A 24,242-nucleotide genomic window follows, 5' to 3' on the forward strand; every position below is an offset into this window, starting at 1 on the left:
TTTTTCCGGGAAACCACACACACACACACACACACACACACACACACACACACACACACGGTTCACCAGAAAGTATGTTATCAGAGGTATCTGACTATTATTACAATTAGAGTTTTGGTTTAAATTGATGTGTAAATTAGTCTTTGTAGATACATGTATATTGCTGCGTGTGTATTCATCTGGAAGTGTGTTCATATACTGGAAGTGTGAATGTGGATATTATGTCTACGCGTGCTGCGTGTCCTTGTCATAGTCAGCCTGTTGTCCCTTTTTACATGCATAAAGTATATATACAATATCAGCTGTTCCCCTGTTTCCTCTGATGAGTGGTACGCCCCGGCGTGCTGCCAAAGAAGTGAGAATAATTAAGCGGCTGCGTGTTTGAGCCTGGCGTTGGCTAATGGATTGTTACCGGGAGGAAATGAGACAGGCAGCATGGGGGAGCTGGGTGGCAAAGCAGACCTCGACTTTGGATAATGAAACACTGAAAGCCACCGGGGTGGAGAGTAGACACACCTCTCGTAAAGGAAATGCTTTTGTTCTATGACTACTTCTTTTTGTTATATAGGTAGGTGCAATTGGCGAGGAGTCACAGTGTGAGAAAGCCACAGTCGGTTCTGCATCACTTAAGTCAAGATATATGTCGTTTTTTTTCCAATTTTGAATTTCCTACACTGTGTTTCAAATCAGTGCAGCTCACTTAAACATCATTTTTATTTTTACACCATAAAAAGAATCCTTGTGGGTTTTGTACATGCTCCTCTTTATGTTATCTTATATTGCCTGTGTGTGATATAAATACATATGCAATTTGTGTGGGATTTAGCATCCTCTGCATCACTACGCTGGCGCTTTAGAGAAAACAGGAGATGATTCTTGGCACTGTCGTCGCCAGTGTAGCCCCCCCACCCCCCATCCACCCTACACACACACACACACACATACACATACATACACATACATGTAGGCTAGAAGCAGAGTAGTGGTGGGGAGAGGGGGGGGGGAGCAGAGCAGAGCAGGGAGATAGAGGAGCAGGAGGGAGATGGGATGAGACAAGCCACACAAGCCGCAAAGGGAACGGGGTGAAGGTAGAGGGAGGGGGTGGGGGGGGGGGGGGTGCTGTATACCCTAAACCCTGCCGTAGGGCTAGAAACACACACACACACACACACACACACACACTGGTTTGCCACACAACCGCAAAACACACTCAGAACAGTGTAGAACATTGCAGTGGGGAGTATGAGAATACGCCCTGTATGAAGATATCCTAATTGTTTTATTGATTCTTCCCTTTACTCCTGATGAGTTAACTGAATTTGAAAAAACACAGTTGTCTGCTGATATTTAATTATTTTTTTTTTCAGGATCTTTGATTTTAATGTATTTTTACGAGTTTGTATTTCATGAAACAAAAACCTAAATAAAATTTAAAAACTAAATCATAAGACTCTTGTGTGGTTGTATTATTGATTAGAGGCATGCAGCATCCTGACACAGTGTGCATGTCAGTGCACATGCAAGTGTGTGGTCATGTACGTGTTGGTGTGTGTGTGTGTGTGTGTGTGTGTGTGTGTGTGTGTGTGTGTGTGTGTGTGTGTGTGTACTTTGATATGGAGCTTTAATAAAACGTGGCATCTGTCAGTTTGATACTGACATGCCAGAAGAGCCTCACAATCACTTGGGAACACAGAAGGAAAGAAATCCAGAAGAAATAAACTATGTACAGTATATGATGTATACACATACATATATATACACACCTAATGAGTCATAACCACCACAAAAAATGAAATTAATTTTCATAGATTTTGGATAAAAACCAAAGCAAAAAATAAATTAAAAAAATAAAATAAAATAAAATACAAGAATGCATTTTGTCATCCTTGTTTACCTCCACTATTTTTGACATCTGACCAGTTTCTGACATGGTTCTCTTAAACCTATCTCCACATGCTCAGAATGTCAGCAGTCATATTTATTTATATGGTTAAAGGACAAAAATGAAACGAAAAAACTGAACCGCCCAATTATTTAATGTTGCGTTCAAGTTCATTGGCATGTGGCTGTGTGAGGTCAAACAATTTGCTCTCCAACTAACCATGGTCTGCAACAATTTATAACAGTTACCTTTGACCTCAAATGGACTTGTCCTTTAGCCTTGACATTTGACTTTTGACCTCCTCACTCCTGTGAGAGGATGGACAGGTCAAGGGTGGTTGGGTTCAACAGCATGGCTGCTGAAACAGTGTTAGCATACCAGTATTAGCCTGAAAGACTTCTAAACTCAAATTATCTCACATTAAATATGACATATTTCAGTATCTATACATCAATAATACAACTTTAGACTTCAAATATTTTTAGCAAAGTTTCATATTGATATTATTAAAGTATGAAAAAAAACATATCTTCAATGACCTTCAAACGATCTACAAACCAGCTACTCGTGTGCCAGAAAAGGCGCCACGTTTGACTTGCTATTTGTGGCAAAGTGTAAAGGTTGAGAAGACATTTGCACAAAGTTATTGCCAATTCGAATTCCTGCAAGTCAACTTAGCGATAGTAAATGCTACCTCTGTTTCCATCTTCCACCGTATAACTGTAGCGTTTGCTTTCGCCTCCTTTCTTTTTAGCGGAAACATGCTAATTGCAATTTACTCAAGAAGAGTTATTCAACATGTAAAGGTTAACTCTTAGTAAACGTACTCACTCCCTTGCCTGTGTGTGTGTGTGTGTGTGTGTGTGTGTGTGTGTGTGTGTGTGTGTCTTTTATTGCTGCAGTCATGGAGAAATGGAGCTGTGGAGAACTGCAGGCAGCAGGAAGTAGAGGTCAACACGAGATCTCTGGGATTTTGCTCGCCACTGGACCCACTTGAGGTGAGCTTGGGTTAATAAACCAAAATGTGTGTATGTGTGTGTGCGTCTACATTATTAGCCTACATGGGCCAAATATGTGGGCATGTGTAATACCATGGGCATGTGTAATACCATGACAACATTTAGTGTTTGTGTATTTTCCTGCTATCTGTGTTTGTATCTGACAGAAAAAAAAAATCCAAACTTTGCCTAATTACGCCCAAATTGTATTATTCCGCATTTGTGGGTTTACTATGACCTCTGGTAATTCAAGGACAGAAAAAAAAAAAATCAGTGAAGCTCAATCTCAGAATGTTTTGCAAGGCTTTAAATTTCTGATTTAAAGCCTATAGCAACATAATTATCACTCTTTTTCACATCCACAAATCACCTAGCTCTGAATTATTATTGGACACATGATATTGATATTTTTCTGATAAATTTAAATACAGCGTATTGAAAATGTTGTCAAAACAGCCAAATTTCTTTGTTGGCAGGAGTTTTGTTTTCCCCCTCTGTGCCTGTCTTTGCTGATGTGTGAGTCTGTGTCCGTGTGTGTCTGTTTGCCTGCAGCAAAGTTAGCCCATGTGTGTGTTAGATAAAGGCATAGATGTTAGTAGTGGTCCAGAGGACACAGTAAACAGAATAACAGTGGTTTGAAGGGAGCTCAGGCGATGTGGGCAATATCAAATCCCATGACCCATTCTTTGCCCTGTGGTCCATACCAAAGACAAAAAGCACAGGGGAAACAGAGGTTACTGTTCATTGTTCATCATCACAACAACACAACACAACACACAAACCAGCAGTAGCTACAACCAGGAAGTGATTCCAAAAATTTCCTCTAGCCATTGAAATCCGTGCAGTAACAGTAATTGCCCTCCGCCCTGGCATTGTTTGCATTGCGTGCAGGACGACTTGCTCTATCAATTAGACCTCCGGCCATTATTACATGTGACATTTTATGTTACTGAAGAGAGACAAACATTTTAATGAGCCGAGCTCACTCTCATGACAGGGAAATATTTATTATATTAGCCAGCTGCAGCAGTTGATTACCATCTTTGCTGTTTCAACTTTGACCCCATTTTTCTTACAACTAGGTGGCCTCTGCAGAAGCTGAGGTGGTGCAAAGGGATGCACCATTAGGTGAACTGCAAAACTAGCTGAAATGATTGACATATGTCACTGTCAGCGAAAATATACAGTAGCACTTGGTGCCTATGCCACGTGTACGCTCCCGATGGTGACACAATACCACACAGTGGCACTTACAGATATTAAACCAAATGAAAATACCCCTGTGACTCTGCATGTTCTGTATTGAGAGTTCTCAGAGTTCAAAAGTTTATTTCTTGGCGATGCTAAAAAAAAATAGATAAAAAAAATGGCTGAAGAGAAGAGGTGGTATGTCAGCGCCCATGGGCCTCAGTGTGCGGTGGTGTTACTCGTCCTAATTACTCCCAATACTCACACACATTTGGTGGACTGCTCAGAAGGGCCAATAAGAAGGGCAGGGCAAGTCACTGGGTAGAAAAAAGTCAGTGCTCAAGTCTGTAGCCATCTCAACTATATACCACAGAGAGATGGAGTCTTATAGCGAACTCTGCAGTACATTTCCACAAATTACCTTTTTGTATAAAATTAATGCTTTTGCCAACATAGCACTGCTTTAACTCCAACACTGGTTTTTGTCTGTACTGGATACATACAGTTACTCCAGCATAACCACAGTTTAACATTTAGTGATGCAGCTTCTGTGTGATAGGTGATACTGAGTGTAGCCAGGATCATTGTTGATAGTGTTAATCAGCTTGACCAAAGATGTTAAAGGGCCAAAGTGAAAGCCATTAGCCCTTCGTGAGAGAGGAAGTTGTTACCTGAGACTTCAGAATTGTGTCACGGCATAATAGAGGTGGGTCAACAGCTTTAAATATCGAACACTTTGCTGAACAGCATAAAAAAAAAAAGAAGCTGACTTTTGAATTCAATTTCAATGGCTTTCACTCGATGAGCCAATACAGTACAGTGAAGGCAACATCTGTGGAGCATCTCTGTAAAGATGTTCTAGACATACGAAACTGTCATCTTCGATAGACCTCACTCTCTGTGCTAAAACCCCAGCTCAAAGTGTGTCAGGGTCATTAGACCCTTATATCTGACTGCATTATTTAGTTAGAGAGGTAGGCTTTTTTATGAGTAACATCTAACCCCCCCCCCCCCCCCCCCATCAGCCATTACCTGTGTGCAGAGTATAGCAGGGTCATAGGTTTGATGCTGAAACAGGAAACCAGGACAGCTTTTCATCTTTGCAGATACAGATTTGATAATATCAGGCAATTTAAAAAAAAAAAAAAAAAAAGATATAACAATTTAAATAGTCATGATTGATATTTTTCACAGCTCAGACAATACAAAAATATTTACACTGTAAATTTAGCCTTAGTACCATTTGCAGAATATTAAGATAAGCACCCACAAACACACAGAATGTTTACTATACTGTATCGTTTGTTTACATTGCCTCATTTCCTATGCTATACTCATAATCATCTATCAGACATGCATATTTGGAGTACAGCTGCTTACTATTAGGGTGCCAGCGGGGGTAAGTATTTATAATGTGGCGCCCGCATTCGTGGATATAAACCCTCCAGTGTTGTAGGCCGGCTTCTGTATCATCAGTGCAAGCCCACAGCGATTAATGAAGTCGTCTGCATGTGTCTGCATGATTAAGGAGTGCTAAAGCATCAGTGTGTGTGTATGCGTGTGTGTGTGTGCATGTGCATGTTGTCTGCAGATAAAACAACAACCCGAGAACAAAAGACGCCAGAATACAGGAAAGCTTTGCAGTAGGTCCATTCACAAACATCAGAATGAACAATTTTTGCACAGTAAAGATAGCTGAGTAAATGCAAAGCTTAATTCTGTATGATGAGGTAATACAGTAGCAAACAATTACAAATGATGACTAAAACCAGGGAGGAAACTGAGGGAGGAAATAGTACATTTATGTATGAAAATATTGTAAAATATGTCAAAGCTTTTTTTTTATACTTTTCAATGATTTAGTTTCCATCTATAATTTTCCTATTTCCTATTTGTCAAGTAATTCCATATTTCATGCTTGGATGCAATCCCTTCCCCGTGCTATATATTGCAGATGCTCATGCCTCTTAGCGATAGCACAATATGTCCCTTCCATGGTTGTTCAAAAATTCCACAAAACTAGAACATACTCATCTTTTTTCCCTCCTCATTCTGATGCACCACGTTATCATCGGTGTACCACGGGATGAGTCTGGTATTTGTGGAAATCTCGTCTTATCAATTTATAATTACAACAGATAAATCTGCTGGGTTTTTTTCTTTTTCATTTAATATCCAAGTAGCTTTCAGCGGGCTGTGTAGTAGCGCTGCGTAGGGAGGGTTTCTTCTGCATCATCATACAGTCAGAACAAAGGATATGCACATCGTAAAATCATGCAAATGAATGCAAATCACTTGCAGCAAGGAATAGCGAGGTGGCAGGAGGGGAGTTTGTATAAGCAGAGGGATGCCAAGGACTTTGTATACAACACTTGCCGGACAATTTTCCTTTAAGTTGTGGCAGATAACAAAAAAATATATTGGTTTTGAATCAGATTCTAAATTTCTTCTGCACAATAAAACCAGACTTTGAAGACTTTGCTATTGCTTATAAATACTGGATAGATCTATTTTACCCCCAGTGCATGAACAATATGTAGCTTTGTATTGTTTCTCTTTGCTGGATATTGTTCAATTTTTTTCCAAAAGGCAACAAAATACATAGTGTTCATGCAAGATGCTGTTCTACAACATAGTGAATGCAAATGGCTGCAAACAGCATTGCAGTAAGCGTGTTGGGATGATGCAATATCTTGGCCGTGGGCTACCGCCTCAGAGAAATGCAGAGCAGATATTAGCAACACCGGCGCTAATGAAAGTCTCCTCTCCTCCTCTCCTCCTCGCTCTCCCAGTAAAAACTTCAACTTTATCAAACATGTGACATTTTCAGGGGTGCGTTCAGTAACTGGGGGGATTAGGTAATGACGAACTAGGTCGGTCTCCGTTTTCCTTTGGCCACGAAAAGAAAAATATTCTCGTAATTATTCCCCTGGATATTTGATTTGGTTCTCACCGTGAATATTTAAAACAGCAGGGTTACTTCTACACTGCATCAGGACAGTATCACAGATGCGTCAGCACAGAAAGTGTCAAAACATTCAGTTGTGCACTCAAAAGTTAAAAGCCCATTTGCTTTCATCCTAAATTATATATCATATTTTTTATAATTCATAACACAACACAGCATTGCAGGGTGTTTAATGTGTGTGTGTATGTGGTGTAAAATATGTGTGTGTGTGTGTGTGTGTGTGTGTGTGTGTGTGTTTCATCACAAATGAATTCAAATATTTATATTCAATCCTAATTTGCAGATAAGAATTACGTCATGAAATGCAATGAAATCCTAATGCAAAAATGTAATCATTTTTGCAAAGCGTGTTTTTTTTTTCTCCATGAAATGAATTCCTGCAGCATCACTTCCTTTAACAAAACGCTGTTATTTAGACATGGTTTAACAATATCGCATTCAGAGGTTCTCGCAGCTGTACAACAATCAGTAATTTGTTTCAACTTGCATACAAAAAGAAAAACATATTTAAATAATGCCGCCCTCTTTCAGACACACACACACATACACACACACACACACACACACACACACACGGACTAACCTGCAGACACAATATGGCAGGGGAGTAAAAAGGGGGGAGGGCAGACAGACATTCACAATTGTGCATAATGATGTTAACATTCCTGCATGTCTAATGCAGGGGATATTGAGACAGGCACTGGCTGGTCGATGGTCTTGCTGTGTGTTGTGTGTGTTCACGGGTATAAACTGTAGCAGTGCATAATGATGTATTAATTGTGGCCTGCTCTCGCTCGTGGTGTTTGGGCTCCTTGCCGAGGTTACTACGCGGCCTTTGATGCAATCGTTAATCTTATCAAACATATGCATGATCACACTGCACTTTATCTTCCAGTCTGCTCGCATGAAATCGTAGGTGCACTGTAATCTGAGAAACAGGAGCGACTGCTGATATTGCTTTGTACAAAAGTGCAACCGGTGGACATATGTTTATTGTTTGTTTTCACAAATGATGGTTAATTTTGGAGGGATTAACCCAGATTTACAAAGCTGTTTAAATATAACAACTCAGCGAAGGGATATTAGTGCGCATCAGGGGCAGGATTTTGGAAGATAAATGCTAAATTGAAAGAAATGGCACAGCAGCAACAATTTAAAACATCCTTATCCTAGCTTAATGAATATTTGTATTCGCGAGGAGTGGCTTAAAGGGTGTGCCTTAATTTCAATCGCATGCACCATCAAGTGATCCTCCACTACTGTTCTGCATTTTTTTTTTTCAACTTCCTCCCAAATAGAAAGACACAAACTCGGAGGGAGGGGAAGTGGATATGAAAATGGAGCGCCGGCATCATAAGAGATGGAAACAAAGAGGGACAGACAGCATACACTGAGAAGGACAGGCAAAAGATGAAGCTCATTTTTCCGTGGGCACCCAGTGGCGTCTGCATTGCAGATCGCTGAAATCCCCCTCGAATGCGTCCCTGGGCTTAAGGGGGGTGGGGTGGGGAAGGGTGAACAAGGGATGGGTTTATGCTATCTCTGCTTTAGTACACTTTGTTTTTTTTTTTTTCTTTCCTCCCCCCACCGAAATATATTTTTTCTGTCTGCATCAAATGTCAAGTTAATTTCCTGGGTGCTATGAGGGATGTGTCCTCCCCTTCGGTATGTGTGGCAGGGCGGTGGATTGTGGCAGGGTGCCGGTGTGTTTGTGTGTGTGTGCCTGTATGAGTGTGTGTGTCTGTGTCTGTATGGGTGAATGGGGAAAGGGAAAGGGGCATGGCAAGGCAAAGAGAGAGACGAGAGGTGGTGGTGGTGGTGAGGGGGGGTTCAGTACAGTATCTATAAATTGGCTCTCTCTGAAGAGCCAGAGAGGTGTGTTGAAAGTGTGCTCGCATATGTGTGTGTGTGTGTGTGTGTGTGTGTCTGGTTGTGTAAGAATATGATCCAATTATTAATAGATGCTTTTGTCAGTGTACCTATGCCCATGTGCCTGTCCTTATTTGTGCATTCACATGTTCAGTTCTTTTGAAGGTTCATCTAAATTGAATACTAATGCAGAAAAAAGGGAGAGAGAGGAAAAAAAAACATGCCGTGTAATAGGTGCTTGGTAATGTTGTCGTAAAAAATCTTCCTAGATTTCCAGGTATGTCTCAACAACATAGCTAAGTGTGGAGAGAATTTTCCTTGGACTCTCTCATCAGCTTTGTTGCATTTCCTGGTCGCTAACAACAACGTCTAAAGCTCATTACCAGCTGATATCTAGTAGCATATTATGTTAAACATCCATGCGTATCAGTCCTCTTTTAACCTTGTTGCTTGGCAATAGCGGTCTTTGTGTCCTGCCTTCCAAGGCTGGGCCACATTTGATTTGATTCTTTATTTATTTCAGGTTTCCTCCATCATCATTGAGTAATTGTGTCCCTCTGATATCCTCGTGTCTCCTGCTTTTAGACACAACCCAACCTTTATTTGCTCCTTTTAGTATAGTAAACGCAAATGTACTCGGGCTATTCGTCTCTCTGCTGTTGTGTTACTTGTGCACAGCTTTTTAAAAAATTGGACTGTGATCTAGAGTTTATATTTGTCATCAAATGCTCAGATTTCCTTTAGTGCCATATGCACATTGCTTTTACAGTTTCTTTACTGCATATGTGTCCAACTGTGCATGCCTGTGTATGCGTGATTGTTCGGTACGTGCCTGTGCGTGTGTACGTGTGTGTGTGTTTATCTGAATGACTTTGTGCATTTTTGCACGCGGCTGTTAAGTGTATGAAGGCAAACTGTATATTTTGTATTGCAAAGTGTAAAATGCCTTATTGCAGAGAAAGGGATTATGCATTTGTCAGTCGTGCTTACGCTGATGTATGCTCCTGGCCCACAAATGTCACATCCCATAACCCAGAAAAATTACACCAGTCCCACCTAATTACGCATATTCATGATGCTGTTTTGCATAGTGCTGGTAGCATACTTCTGTTACAAGCCACAGAGCTGAGGGATGTGGTTGAGTGAAAAGCCTTTCAATCCACTGATTCAGTGCGTCTCCGCCACAAGCATCAGCTTGATAACACTACCTCCATGCCATTTTTTTTTTTTTTTTTATGATGTGAGACCATTATGGAAAGAGAGTTTTCTCTTATTTCTTGCAGTCAGTCATATTGCCACTGCCTGCAGCATGTTCAAACCTAGTGGGAATTTTTAATAAAGAAATTAGCTTTGTCCTAGATTATGAAGGTCATTTTGAAAATAGATCAGATTCAACTAATGGTTTTTGAAATACTTTGTCATTTATCTACCATCTCTGCTCTGTTTTTGCTCCGTGTGTTTATTTCACTCCCTCTGTGGCAAATGTTCTCCTGGTCACTGGTGATGAATAAAATGTAAATCAGGGGGGCGATAATGCTAGCAAGTGGAGGCAAGGACGGGCATATACAGAGTGAGAGAATCCAAATAAAGTTGTGACTGTAGAGGAAAAACAGGGAGGAAGTGTTGGAGGAGAGATGGAGGGAGAACAAGAAGACAGAGGAATGCGGATGAGTCGTAATGGCGGGCTCAGTGGCTTATTGTAGCACTTGCGGAACAGACTTAATCAGACTTGGCCCGACTGTAATGAAGGAGAGGGTCCAGGCTGTGCCACTGCTTGGGTAAACAGCGATTGTTTCAGTCCGGGGTTCCCAAACACGGGCAACAATGGTACTATTGTCCCGCCAGCTCTTATTAAGAGGCAAACCAGAGATGGGGTGAGAAGCAGAAGCGGGGAAGGGAGGTGGGTGTAAAAGGGGCAAGAGGGGAGAAGGGGGGGGTAAAAAGAAGAGGTGGGGGGGAGCGGGAGAGCAGGAGCGAGTGGGAACCTGACAGGAACAGAAGATGGGGTGTGAGGGGGAAGAGGAGAAAAAGAGAGGGATGGAGGGAGATGGCGAGAGGTGTTTCTCAGATCTTGATTTTTTTTTTATCACACTTGCATTGTGCCTTCGTTTCCAACCACCTTCCTCTTGTCTTCCAAACCCTTCTACCTTCTCAGCCATCATCTCTCGTCCTTGTCTTTCCCTCTCATCCTTTCATCCATACTTCCTTCCTGCATCATCCTACCAGCCACCTACTCTATTCCTTCCATCTGTCCTTTGTTCCTCTTCGTTTTTGCATTTGGGATGGCGAGGGATGCTTTGCCTGTCATACCACCTTTGCATCACCTTTCCCATCCGACGCAGGAGAGAGAGGCAGAGAGAAGAGGAGCGAGAAAGAAAAAGAGGATGGGGGGGCGGGGGGCAGGGAAGAGAAAAGGGGCAGGAGCGAGACAAAAAGAAAAGATCACGCCGCTTCCTGGCTTAATGAACATGGGCAAAGGATGACCACAATAGAATACATTATGCTCTTGTTAGTAGAGGCAATCAATTAGCAGAGAGCACACCACTGGCACACCATCTTTCCCGCTTGGGCACCGGCTCATTCACAGCCCAAACGAGTGGCCCAAGGAGCCCCCTCGCTTTGCCGTTTTTCCCACCCTCAATGCCCAGCGGCCACAAAAGATTTGATTCCAGTCCCCAATGTGAAAGGGGACCGCGCTGAATTTGCATTTCCACCACATTCACTCCACATTAGTTGAAATATTAGTCAGGTTTCGCTACAGTCAAAGGTCCTGGCTTGATGTGAAATGTGTGTGTGTGTGTGTGTGTGTGTGTGTGTGTGTGTGTGTTGAATGCGTGTATACATGTAATAGCACATATATTAGCCAAAATGAATCCCAACACCCTGTTTCGACCTAGCTATACCACTAAAAGCCTTGTGATACTGATTGGACTTCCTAAATGAAAAACTGTCCTCTGACAACACACTGTATCCACTAAAGCTCGGCTCCACAAGACGGGAATCAGACATGACAATGTCTCTGTGAGTGACACTGACAATTGCATACCAAATTGTCACTCAAGTCCCATCAGCAATTCATACAGCGGTTGGGTGAAATTCCTTCATCCCCCCCCCCCCCCCCCCCCCACATGTTTTCTTCTTCTCTTTTTTTGTGTGTCAGGTAGAGGAATAGCTCCAGATAATGGCAGCAATCTATATTGTGAAAGAGGCAAGGAGTAGTTCTGCCTTAACACAGGCACAAATCACCACTGTCTTGCTGGGGATCTGTAAAAGTGTTGGTGATGAGTAGAACACACTGCTTTCACTGAGGAACTTTGCTGTGATTCCAGACAGAGGTTGGAAATGGAGGTATGAAAAGGAACTGAAGAAAAAGAGGAGAAAGGAAAAATTGTATCAAGAGTATGGATGTGGGACGTTTTTTTCTGAAGATAGTGTGTGCTGAAAGGAAGATGGCCTCTGGTTTGAGTTCAGGGAGACTGTGGTTGCCGTGTTTGCCAGGGCATTTAAATGCTATGACCATCTGGAGATTGCGTGTGTGTGTGTGTATTTCAGTCAGATTTCCCTTTATGCTACGTAACATAATACCATGTGTCGAACACAATTTGTTATATGATCTATTCACATTTCCTTCAGAGTGGTGTTTGATATTTGTCATAATTATTCAGTAATGCTTGCAAAGTGTCAAGTGATCTTATCCGCTAAACTGCCAATCTAACAATGTTGTCGTCTTCAAAAAACAATTGATAATCTTTTGTTTTTCCAACTAAAAAACAATGACATTTCTTTACAATAATGAGCCACATATTCTACAATACACATAGTTTATAATACACTTTTTCACTTGCTTAAATTTTAAAATTCAAGCAAACTAACGAGAACTACTGAGACAGACGTGTTTCTCTGACCTCAGTGGCCTTATCTTAAACTTATATTTCAACCAAATGGTTGCAACCTTCATATTCAACACACACACTGTGTATTTTCCATGAGCAGTTTCCCTCTCAACAGTTAACTCCAGATGACTCAACCTATCACATGCTAGGTGGGAGCAAAAGCACCACACATTTACTGTGTCTAGACAAGTAATAGAATTTTGTGGTGTTAATTTGTTATGGATGGGAATATATATATTTTTTTGCATGAAAAGTGCAATTTTAGGTCAACAGAAAAGTGATAAGGGTTTTTTTCAATGTGTGTTTCGCTTGACAAGGCAAATACTTAGTGTGTAGTATCTTGTGGATGCATTGTGTAGAGGTAACAATTACGATATGTACAGAATAAATAGGAAAAAAAAATCTATAAATGCCATAATTGATGGTTTCCCTTTGTCTGCAAGACATGTCTTCTTTGCCCATGTAAGACCTGTTTCTTTATGAGAACATGATAACATAAAGACCTTCATTATATGGTAACATTGAGCCGTAGTCAATACCACATGAAAAGCTATAATTAAAATATTTCATGTATTATAATATCTGATTTTTCCCTTTTGCTTTGGGATCTCTTGTACTGCTACCATTTTGTCTGCTTGGCTGTGTATAACCTTGTGACTGTGTGCGAGTCTGTGTGTCTTTGTGTTTGCATGTGTGCTTGTATTTCCAATTTTCAAGTAAAATCTACACGGTTGCGGTTTGTACCTATACAAAGAAAAAGTAGGAACACATGTTGATTACACTGTACATGAAATACAAGGCTCCTGCCCACAGTCCACTTGCACTGTCTATAAGAGCTTCTCCACTAATGCATGATCAATGGATGAATGGAAAATGCATCACAATGTACATACTTTCTGTTGTTAACTGAGGAGCTGTAAAGTGGATTTTATCTCTTTTAACATTGAGTGCATGCGTAGAAGTGTTTTGTTGGTCTTCAAAGTGCCTCAGAATGGTGCTGGGTTGTGTTGTGACCTTTAAAAGAGAGGGGAAAAAACACTGCATTTTCCATCAGTGTATACTGTACGTGTGCTTGTTTGTTTGTACCTGTTGGAATATTCAAGTGCGAGTGCAAAATGCTTATAATGTATTCAGTGTTTTAGGCTGCAGAGGGCATTGTGTTCTCTCTCCACTTTGAAAGTTGAAATGTTCAACATCTAATGGATGGATGGGAAGCAGGCATGGTAGCAGAGTATGAGAGGAAGGGATGCACATAGTATTGCATCTGTTTGAGCAATGCATCTGATTGTTGGGTGAGGTTATGGGAAAATAGTCGGATCAATTAATATTCCACTAGTGTTAAGATAAGTTAATATTTTTTTCATAGCTGTTTCATGGAAACAGGTTGCCTTCGTCATGTTTTGACAACTTCTTCTCCCTTCCTGAATTTGGATACCACACAAATCTTTAAAGATAAAAAGACATAACTTGTGTTCTGCACTGTTACATCTTTCAGTTCTATTTTCTTTACATAAATCATCTTAAGGTTGAAGGTTTAAGGAGCAGTGTGTAGAATTTAGTGGCATCTAGCATTGAGGATTGCAGATTGCAACCAGCTAAAATTTCTCCCATGTGCCAAACATGAACTCCCTTAGGATTCCTTCAGTGTTCATTGTTTAGAAGGATTTTACCGGGAGACGAATTTTCAGAGGTCTCTCCCTCTTCGTGTGATTAAAACCAAAAACACTGTATAAAGGAGTTTCATGTTACAAATCAGTGTTTCTCCAATGCTGTTCGGCTTGTCGCAAACGTGCTGCTGGCTCAACACCTGCTAATATGTGCTCACCTTTTTAACATGATAGTGTAACGGACAGACATTAGGAGGTTTTTACTGGGAGCAGAATTTTCCGTAGAGGTCTCTAAAGCGGTTAAAACACTGATTAAAGCAGTTCACCTTAAAAAATGTGTGTTTTTCCAATGCTCTCATCACAGAGGGGCTTTTAACTACAATGGCCAATGCAAAAATGCAATATGTTATCGCCCTATTTAGAGCCAGAGTTTGGGTTTGTCCATTCTGGGCTACTGTAGAAACATGTCAGTGTAACATGGCATCTCTGTTGACAAGGACCTGCTCCCGATGTTGATAGAAATGGCTCATTCTAGGGTAACAGGAACACAAGCTTTCATGTTTTCAGGTGATTATACACCAAAGAAAACATACTTATGTTATATTCTACCTCTGCCAATATATCACCCTTAACCCTTCACACTGGACCTTGAAAACCTGCTTTGGAAATATGCTCTTTATATTCTTAAGCTTCTCTTTACCTTATTTGCCCCTGTTTGTTTTGTAATGTCTTTTCCTCTCCTCTTTATCTGTGCCTTCTTATCTCCCGTGCTCTCTCACTGCTGGGTCTCCATGTACAGGCAGTCATGCTGCTGACATTTGTGTCCAAGCAGGGCCCGGTGACATGGCCTTTACCACCCCTCGCTGGGTCTCCCTTCGCCATTCCTACCCCCTACCGCCATTCTTAACCCACCAAGTCCTCTTCATCCGCGTGCACACGAATGTGTGTCTGTTTGTGTGTGTATTTGTGTGCTTTGGGACCATCCTGTGTATACAGTGTCTGTGTGTTTAAGCCATGTCCAGATCAGCCACGTGTCCGTGCTTGCCTGTAGCCTGTGTGCACAGTAGGGGACATGGTATGGAGCAAGCCTCTTTCTCTGCTGGATGCAGGGTGAGCAAACACAGTTGCTGCTGGCTGGGAGGTAGTGGAAAGTGGATAGCTTACTCTGATGTGATAAGATAGTATAAAGACATGAGGTCTATCCTAATGAGAAATATAACCTGAAAATCTGTCTTAAAATGTCTCACAAAATGTCTAAAATTTTCACTTTTATAGAGAGCAACACTAACTTTTTCATAAATCTAAGGCCATAAAATCTCACCTGCATTATTCACAACAGATTCTTTGGAAATATGTTGACCCTGTCTGTGATACAAAATTTTGGAAGAGCTATTATGTGCACAGACAAAGTGCAGAGCCTCATTGTTCTTCTTCTCAAACACACACACACATGCACACCCCTACACACACACACACACACACACAAATATACAGACATGCTCACCGTCCCTGCAGCCATGGGAATGGAGAATGCTGAGGTTCAAGGTCATTTCAAGTATTCAGCAGCCCGGGGCTCTCCATTGTCAGTGCATCACATCCTTTTGCTCACACATGCACTCAAATGCGCGCACAAACACAGTGTTGGCCGGCATACATTCTACACACCGCATCTCACTAACACTCGCATCCGAGACAGCAAAGTGTCTGTCAGGTGAGAACGTGACACTTCGTAAGTCCACTCACATAGACTAACAGTCGCAGGTGTGAATCTTCAGTGGAGTCACAATTATCCAGTTTTGTTTCTGTACCATAGGCTGTCTAGACACAAAAGAAAGGAAGGTTTTGGCGATTGGACAACTGCTATTTTCTGTCATCATCTAGCTATTCTGCTGTGATTGTTTATTCTTCATGCTCTACAGTCTACAGATTGTGCTGTATTGTCTAAATTTTGGTTGACAGTCATTGTTTGGCACCGACTGATTACTTATATTTGGTTTCTATTTATATAAAGGAGTGAGACTTTGTGGAAATAGTAGAGTTTTTTAGAGATAGAGCAAAGGTGAGGGAGAGGGGGAGAGCGAACAGCAACAGTGGGTGTGATTAGCTCCTTTGTTGGAGGTCTGTTGAGCTTCATTGGCTCCAGAGAATAGGTTCCTAATGAACCCAGCCAAGCTTGGACCAAACTTTGTGCTGAAGACAAACTAAGTTATGGTGGTCTGGCAGAGCGCTGAGGGCGAGCCGACTGATATACAACGCCTGGACATATGGTCCCCCCATCAGGGCCTCTCCCAGCCACTTTCTCATGTCCTGGCTTCTCTGTGTGTGCTTTTGTGTGTGCATGTGTCAGAGTGGATACACACAAGAAGAATATTTATAGTGTGATTTTTTATACTTGTTTGATAACTCATTGGAACACAGAAACAGAGAACTGGAAAAGAAACACAGGGAGTGAAAAGGGGGGGCACGGGGGGAGAGAGAAAGAGAGGCTGGTTGATGCTTACTGAAAGCGACAGAGGAGAGAGGGCTGCAGGCTTTGTCTTTCCAGCTGACCCCAATACAGAATCCTTTCTGACACGTCCTACAAGATATGGAGTAACTGAGTAAATCAGGCCAACCTGGTTGTGGTGTAGCAGAGACTTTGCCATAACAGATGGGCGAGAACCACATGGCATCTTGAAGAACTCATAACACAGACAAGAATATGAAAGAAAGACCTTATACGTTTTCAAATCTCATGCTGCAAAAGTGCTATTTGATTACTGAGAGGTGGATTATTAGATAGTAAAATGGAAAGTATGTAAAGAGGAGGCGCAGGTGAGCCTGAGTGCGGTTTGAGGCTAATTGTTTGGGTCAGGGTGGGAGCGTGGGGACGGATGGCTTCCGTGTCCCACCAACAAGGCTCTCGGTAACTGAGCCGGCGAGGGGGAGAATGGGCCCGCTACAGGGCCACACAGCAGGCTCAAACAACACTTATTCTACTGGCCAAACTGTCAGCCAGAACAACTTCATTGTGCCCAAAATTGGAGTTGAAAGCAAGGCAGAGACTTGGGAGGGGAGGGGGGGGCAGTGGGAAGGTAGGGAGAAAGAAGGGGAGGATGCAAAGAGAGAGAGAGAGAGAGAGGGAGAGAAGGAGAGAGGGGGTCTGTGGGAAACTGGGGGACTGGAAAAGGGGGAGTCCCAGAGAAAGTGGAGTCTTGGGGATGAATAGGGTCAGACGGTGTGAGTTCATTTCAGTGAGGAGAATTCCCACAGATCCTGCACGAGAGGCAGACGGCCAGGAGCAAGGCAGTGGCTCGAATGGAAATTTATTAAAATGCATTCTGGGTGGAGAGGGTGAACTGGAGCAGTTTTTCATTCTGGTGTCTGTATTGCCACATTTGTTCACACTATACGGACATTATAAACACAGTTCTTAGACAAAGCAGACAACTAGCCAATGGTGGTACATAGAGTTTTACTAATGTGCATCTAGTGTGCCCTCACTCGAAAGTTTTTACAATTTTTATTTAGACCTGAGTGTAATCACAGTTTAATATTGGCTATCCTTGTGTTGCCATTCTGTGCAGCCCCTCCCCCAATCTCATGCCAATATATTTGAGAAACGTCTCAAGCCTATGTAATAAATAACTGTGCCACACACACAGACTGCCCACAAGCATTAGACACCTCCCCACAGGATTTCCCTGCCTTGGACCCCAGGAGGGAGCCCAGTCACAGGCTTTGAACTGTGATTTGTATATAGTACAACAGAAAGCCCCTTTCGACTGACACTAAACCAGTCTAAATCAGTCCAACACTGATTTACGTCACCATTCTCCCCTTTGTCTCTCCTCTCTTCTCCTGCTGGCTATTTCAAATTCATCTTCCTGCCCTCAGTAACTACTGCAAAAGGGTGAAGAAGTTTACTTAGTCACACTGAGTTTAGGGAGATGAGGAAAAGTCTGTGATTCTATGTGTGTGTGTGGGCGAAGGTGTGTGCGTGTGTGTGTTCACTCTTGTGTGTCAGTGCGGTTTGCTCTAGTGTGTGTGTGTGTGTGTGTGTGCAAAATGCAGAAATGTACACACACCCCTGTTTGATCCAGAGCTAGCCCTGCAGCTCCCAGAGACTCAACAAAAGGCCTCCTCTATCCATTGTATGAGCTGTGTGTTTCCCAGGAGAGCTCGGGCTCAGTGAGAGAAGGGCCCCAGATCGCTTTCTCCTGACATGGATGTTTATTCGCTCTATGGTCCAGCAGAACACCCTCAAAAAAGGACTGGCCTTAGCATTTTGACGTGCATGACACATAGTTTTGGAAAAGAGACGAGGGGCTAGAGGGTGCGAGGGAGAGAAAAAGACAGAGTGAGCGTCTTGACAGATGAACAGACACGCGAGACAGACAGATTGCGAAAGGGCCCGTCTATGAAGGTGTTCGCAGTGCACTCATATGAAAAAGAATATTCATGGTGTTCTCCGCCATTTTATTTGCTCCTTGTCTTTACACTAGTCAGCTTTCTTGTCAACCTTGTTCATGAATGTAGATCCACCCGGTGGGTGGGTAGAGATTTCCCCCTGATCTTGACAAGCTCTCCCATCCCTGACTGCATACTAATTTCCCCAGAACTACTGAACCAATGTAAAACAAATACAAATTGCCAGGGCTGCTCTTCATTGCTTGAGAGGCAGGGTCTTGGGAGGTTAGCAGATAGTAGCTGTCTATTGTGGGTCTGTGATTAATCAGATTGTCCGCTGTGGACAGAGGAGCTTACACGGACGGCTGTTGTAGTTGGCTATAAGATATCTTTAGGAATCTGTCAATACGCCTGAGTTTAAAATCCTGAGCTAATGAAGGGGAGTGTAAAACAACTCACTCATTCACTAGTCAATTAAAAGTCCATCAACAGCTCAATGTGACAAAGACGTCTCCGTGCTCCGCTTTATAGGCAGCGATCTCTCCTCAGCTGCTCTCTCCTCACCAGTTGTCTTTATCTAAGAGTTTTGAATGCTATCTATCAGTGTACTCCACTTTCTCTGGCAATATCTGAAAGTTTCCTTGAGATTGAGAGTGCCTGCGGGGTTGACCATAGATCTCAGTAGAGCTGCAGAAGCCGACAGTCGAAAACAAACATGGTAGGCTGATACCATCTAATCTGTTGAACACNTACCCACACGCACCCACCCTCCAAACCAGACTTACTCTCTCCCTCTACACCCTTTGAGGTAAAAGCTTGTGTGTTGAGGCTGAGAGTGAATGTAAGCCATTGTTATGGTGTAACCGGACTCCACAGCAGGTTGTTTGATCCTGTTTTGGGCCTGAAAAGCCCTTTTTTTTTTTTTTTCTTGAACCACCACATCAGCTGAGAGGTTCAGACAACAGACTCTATTTGTAGAGTCTTCTGTCTGTCTGCTTCTTTTTCTCTGTCTTTCTCCTTTTTCATCCTCACTTTGTCTCTCTTTGTCAGTCTAAATCTCCCGTCCAGATTCAGGTCTGAGGCCGGAGCTTTAATTACCATAAAGAGGAGCGTGCACTCATTCACATACTGTACTCAGACACAAACGTATGCTTTTAGGCACACTCTGTCGCTCTCGATTTCTCCCCCCTTCTCTCTCCCTTTTTATTTAAACAGGATCTTCTTGTACCTCTTCTTTCCATACAGACTAGGATTATATATTTCTTGCTTGCACCTCTGGTGTGGCAACAGCAAAAGAGAACATTACTGGAAAGTGTTTAAATGACAAACGCTTTAGTAAATTGTTTTGTTTGGCCACAATACTTCCCGTGATACATGCAAGCTCCTGTTGTGTCCCTGTTTACCCAACATCATCTCATTATTTACATTACAACATAGAACCACACCGCCGTATTGTCGAATGTTTTGGGCGCTTACTTGCACTTCTACGCCTTTGTTACTGTTTTGGCATTGTATTCTCAATTTATGATCTGTTTGGCGTTCAGTGTGGACAATGTGCATGCAAATATCCTCGTCCCATTATGCCGGCTGTCTTTGTACGTCAGCTTTCTTCCCTAAGAGCCGAGGTATAGATGAAGAGTTGGAAGGGGGGGGATGGAATGGCGCTGTATGTTTTTGGAGGGAGATTTGTGCGGGCACACACACGTACACACACACACACGCACCCATCTGTGCCCCCCAACCCATTTCAGACGTGAGAAACTGTACCTTCATTTGCATAAGAATAATTGACACTTCAAATTAGCCTTCCAATCAAAGAGGATTTTTTTTTTCAGCATATGTGCAGGCACTGAGTGCTGCCATACTGGAGAATATGAAAGGGAGGGCAAAAGAGAGCACGGATGGGAGGGGACGCGTCATAAAAGATTAACCCTTTCGTTTCCTCATCTCAGAGTAGAGGATTTGATGTGCCTTTTTATTGCAAATATAACTTGATATACGGTAAAACAGACTTTTGTGGGGGAATAATAAATGATTTCTTCTCTAAATCAAGGGATCCTATGACTGCCTGGTGGGGGGGAATTTTTTTTCCAGATTGATAGGTATTTACCTTTGAAAGCTTTAGGTGCACTGACTGTGTTATGTGCACGTTTACACATCTATATTCACCTCGGCGGCATTGGGCGCAGGCCAAGAGAGTGAGTGCTATTAAGTAGAGTGTGCGTGTGCGTGTCAGTGTGGATGTGTGCGGATTGAGGGTTTGCCCACATTAAACCATTAAAGCAAGTGCAATGTTGAATTATTGATAATGGCTAATGAAAAGGATCAGTTCAGGATAAACTACTGGCTTAACCATAGCCCTGAGGGCTGACACACACATCCGCTCACACACACATACACACAAAACCACATTCATTTTCCCTGCTCAACATCTATTTTAGGTTCTATTTTAATTTCATGATTAGAAGTCGCACTAGCTCTGTCTATATCTCACTCTCTATTGTTCCCTCCGTGTTCCAGTTACATTACAACCCACTCCAGTTAAAAGCAATAGAGGCCCCAGCACTGGGACAAGATAGCAGCTGTGTGCTTCCTACCCAGCTGACAAGCAGAGAGCCTTTTTGAGGCTGAGCCGGTTTTTCGGGGAGAATAAGGGACAGGGATTCAGTTTTGGGGGGAAGGGGATAGAGAATGGGGGTTGAGGGTTTGGGGGACGAGGGGGGGAAGCCTCGGCGCCAGCCCCTCTGAAGCGCTCAGCATCCCCCCGCTTATGGGATGGCGGATGTGTCTGGGGGTATCCATGACAACACTGCTGCATGCCAGGGACATACCACGGCAACATGGCCAAGTAGAGTTGGTGTCGTAGTGTGTGTGTGTGTGTGTGTGTGTGTGTGTGTGAGCAGATCCATTAAGGGCCACATATCTCTGTGACATTAATATTCACTCAGTCAGACAGGGAAGCTGCTGCAGCCCCAATCAGTTTGCTGTTTGACAGGCATGTATCACAGACTCCTTTATTTCAGCCTTTGACTCACAGGCTCAGCATAAATATGTCCACTGTATACATACTCTCTTGTAAGTGAATGTAAGCCAGCTGACACAGTTGTCAAGGAAAGCGCCTTCCTGCTAATGATTCGGCATGGCACAGTTTTATGCTTGTACTCTATATTTTATACTTTCACAGACACAGAGAGGTGCACCCTCACATTCACTCAGGTCAGGAAGCACAGGTCAAGACTCACCTACTCTCTAACAAACATCCACACACACTGGCACACACACACTCACACAGTGAGACTCACACAATCACACTCGTAGCTCTTGCACAGATCAAGCTGTGTTATAATAATCCCATCTGGGACGTCCTGGATTCTCACTCAGAAGGTACCCACATAATGATGCTCTGATGACTTCCTATGTGTGTGTGTGTGTGTGTCTGTAAAGGAGAAAATGTAAGGTGCTTTATGTGTCATGAGATACTGTTTTTTTTTTCAACCCACATCCCTGCCCACACACATGCACACACACACGCTCACGCATATAGAGTCAAACTCAGATCCTGTGGGAGTGTATTTTTAACCCCGACTGCCTGTGCATTTGCTGAGGGGTTAAAGGGCCGAACGGTGAATCAAGTAAATAATTCACTATAGCTGAAACTCTTTCGATGTAACCTCAGAATGAATGGGGGAGGGAGACCTAAGAGACTTAGTTACATAGTGGCACACAGTAGTCCTGTCCAATCCTGCTTAGTGTTTTGATGGTAAAGAAACAAGTAGGTCATAACGGAGTACCCAGTAGATCTTATAGAACTCTCATTATCTAATAAAGTCTGATTTCATGCAACGTCTGTATACCTTGCATGTTCTGTCTGAGTGCTTGTTTCAGTGTATATGTGCATCTACAGCACTAAACATTTCGCCTTTCCTGTGTTTCTAGGTTGGATGGAGACCTCGTAGATCATGACCCAGAAACAAATGGCATAATGACTGGAGTCTCCAGGCTAAGACGTCAAGGATATTCAGCTGATCTCAGAGGTGACTGCGCTCTCTCCTTTCAAGCATTACGGTTTCTGCCATCTTGTTATATGGGCTATATTTTACGAATTCGCCGCTATGGATCAGCAGTCTCTGCATCATTTTTTTTCTCGGCGAATTCTATACGAAAGTGTCTGTAAGACATTTTGAGTGACATTGCTTCTGTCAAACGGCTGATTGAAGGAGACACAGGGAGAAATGCTGTGCTAATGAAATCGTCTGACCCACATCCTTTAGTGCTATCCATTTCTCCAAAGACACAGAAAGGGCATTTATACAGGTAAACCATGACTGGTCCCTGAAGTGAAAGAGGGGTTTTTCAGAAGGAAGAGGAGCATCCATTATTTACTATACTGGGGTTGCTAGACACTTAGGAGATAATGCAGTGCTTCAAGCATACAAAACATAGAGCCTCCTCGGTGCTGGCGAGGCCATTGTTGTGTGTTTTGAACATGTCTGTTTCCATCCATACTGACAGATGAAAAAGAATATGTCTCCCTAAGGTTCAGAAGCACGGACAGAGATATATAGAGAAAGAAGGAGAGGGATACAATAGGATGGTGGAGAGATGTGTTTGTGTGTGTGCCAGTCATATCTTTGTGCATGTTTGGTTCTCATGTCTGTGCAGTTGTGTACATATATGTCTATTTATTACCCCCAGTCTGTTGGTTGGCATCTGTATGTACAACAATTTGTGTCCAAACCTATGCCAGTCCTGGATTATATAATGTAAATGAAGTTGTCGTGCACACAGTGGAGCGCATGTTTTTACCTTACATATGCATCATGTTTCACCTGCACTGAGTCTATATCAGTAGTCTCTTCCTGTTCTGATAGGCTTCAGTCAAGTCTTATTCTCTGCAGATCAGCAGCAGCATCAGTTGCCTCCTCATGGAGAGTGGAAGCATCTGACTGCAGTCTACTGGGAGTAGTTAGCAGAAGGAGAGCAAGACATGCAACTCCTCCACCCTGTTATCAGACTTGGGGCAACACCAGGCACTACTTTCTGCCTTTGTCAAATTTCCCGAGGGACACTTTGACATGAAATCCTTTTTTGTGGATGAGGGGAGACCACTCCCAAAAAAATCATATATTTTTCCGCATAAATGCGCATGGTGATGGAGAGAATGACAACTATCCATGTTTGTGGAGCTGGTCTGGGAAAATCTGGGTCTACTGGCACTGAATAATCCCTAAAATTTGAATGGCAAAGGAAATATATAGTTGTTTTTCCCATCACACTTAAATTCTAGATATCTTATTTAGTGAGTTACAAGATGTGTTAAAAAATCCTCACACTGTACGCCATATTCTTTGTCTTTTTTTTAACAACTTGTTTTTCATTTTCCATGTTTCGGCTATTGTTTCTGGTGGCTACTACATTAGCATATATCTTCACCGGTTCCATTGCAAA

General features: G+C 42.5%; 1 long non-coding RNA gene across 1 annotated transcript in view; it reads left to right on the forward strand.

Moving 5' to 3' along the window:
• Positions 1 to 24,242, forward strand: part of LOC126394646 (uncharacterized) — a 41,657-nt gene that overhangs the window by 12,070 nt on the left and 5,345 nt on the right. The window contains exons 2-3 of the long non-coding RNA XR_007570381.1: positions 2,785 to 2,880; positions 22,731 to 22,828. This is a non-coding gene — a long non-coding RNA (uncharacterized LOC126394646). The remainder of the gene's footprint in view (positions 1 to 2,784; positions 2,881 to 22,730; positions 22,829 to 24,242) is intronic.

This window comes from Epinephelus moara, chromosome 8 (assembly GCF_006386435.1).
Source record: "Epinephelus moara isolate mb chromosome 8, YSFRI_EMoa_1.0, whole genome shotgun sequence".
Taxonomy (NCBI): Eukaryota; Metazoa; Chordata; class Actinopteri; order Perciformes; family Serranidae; genus Epinephelus; species Epinephelus moara.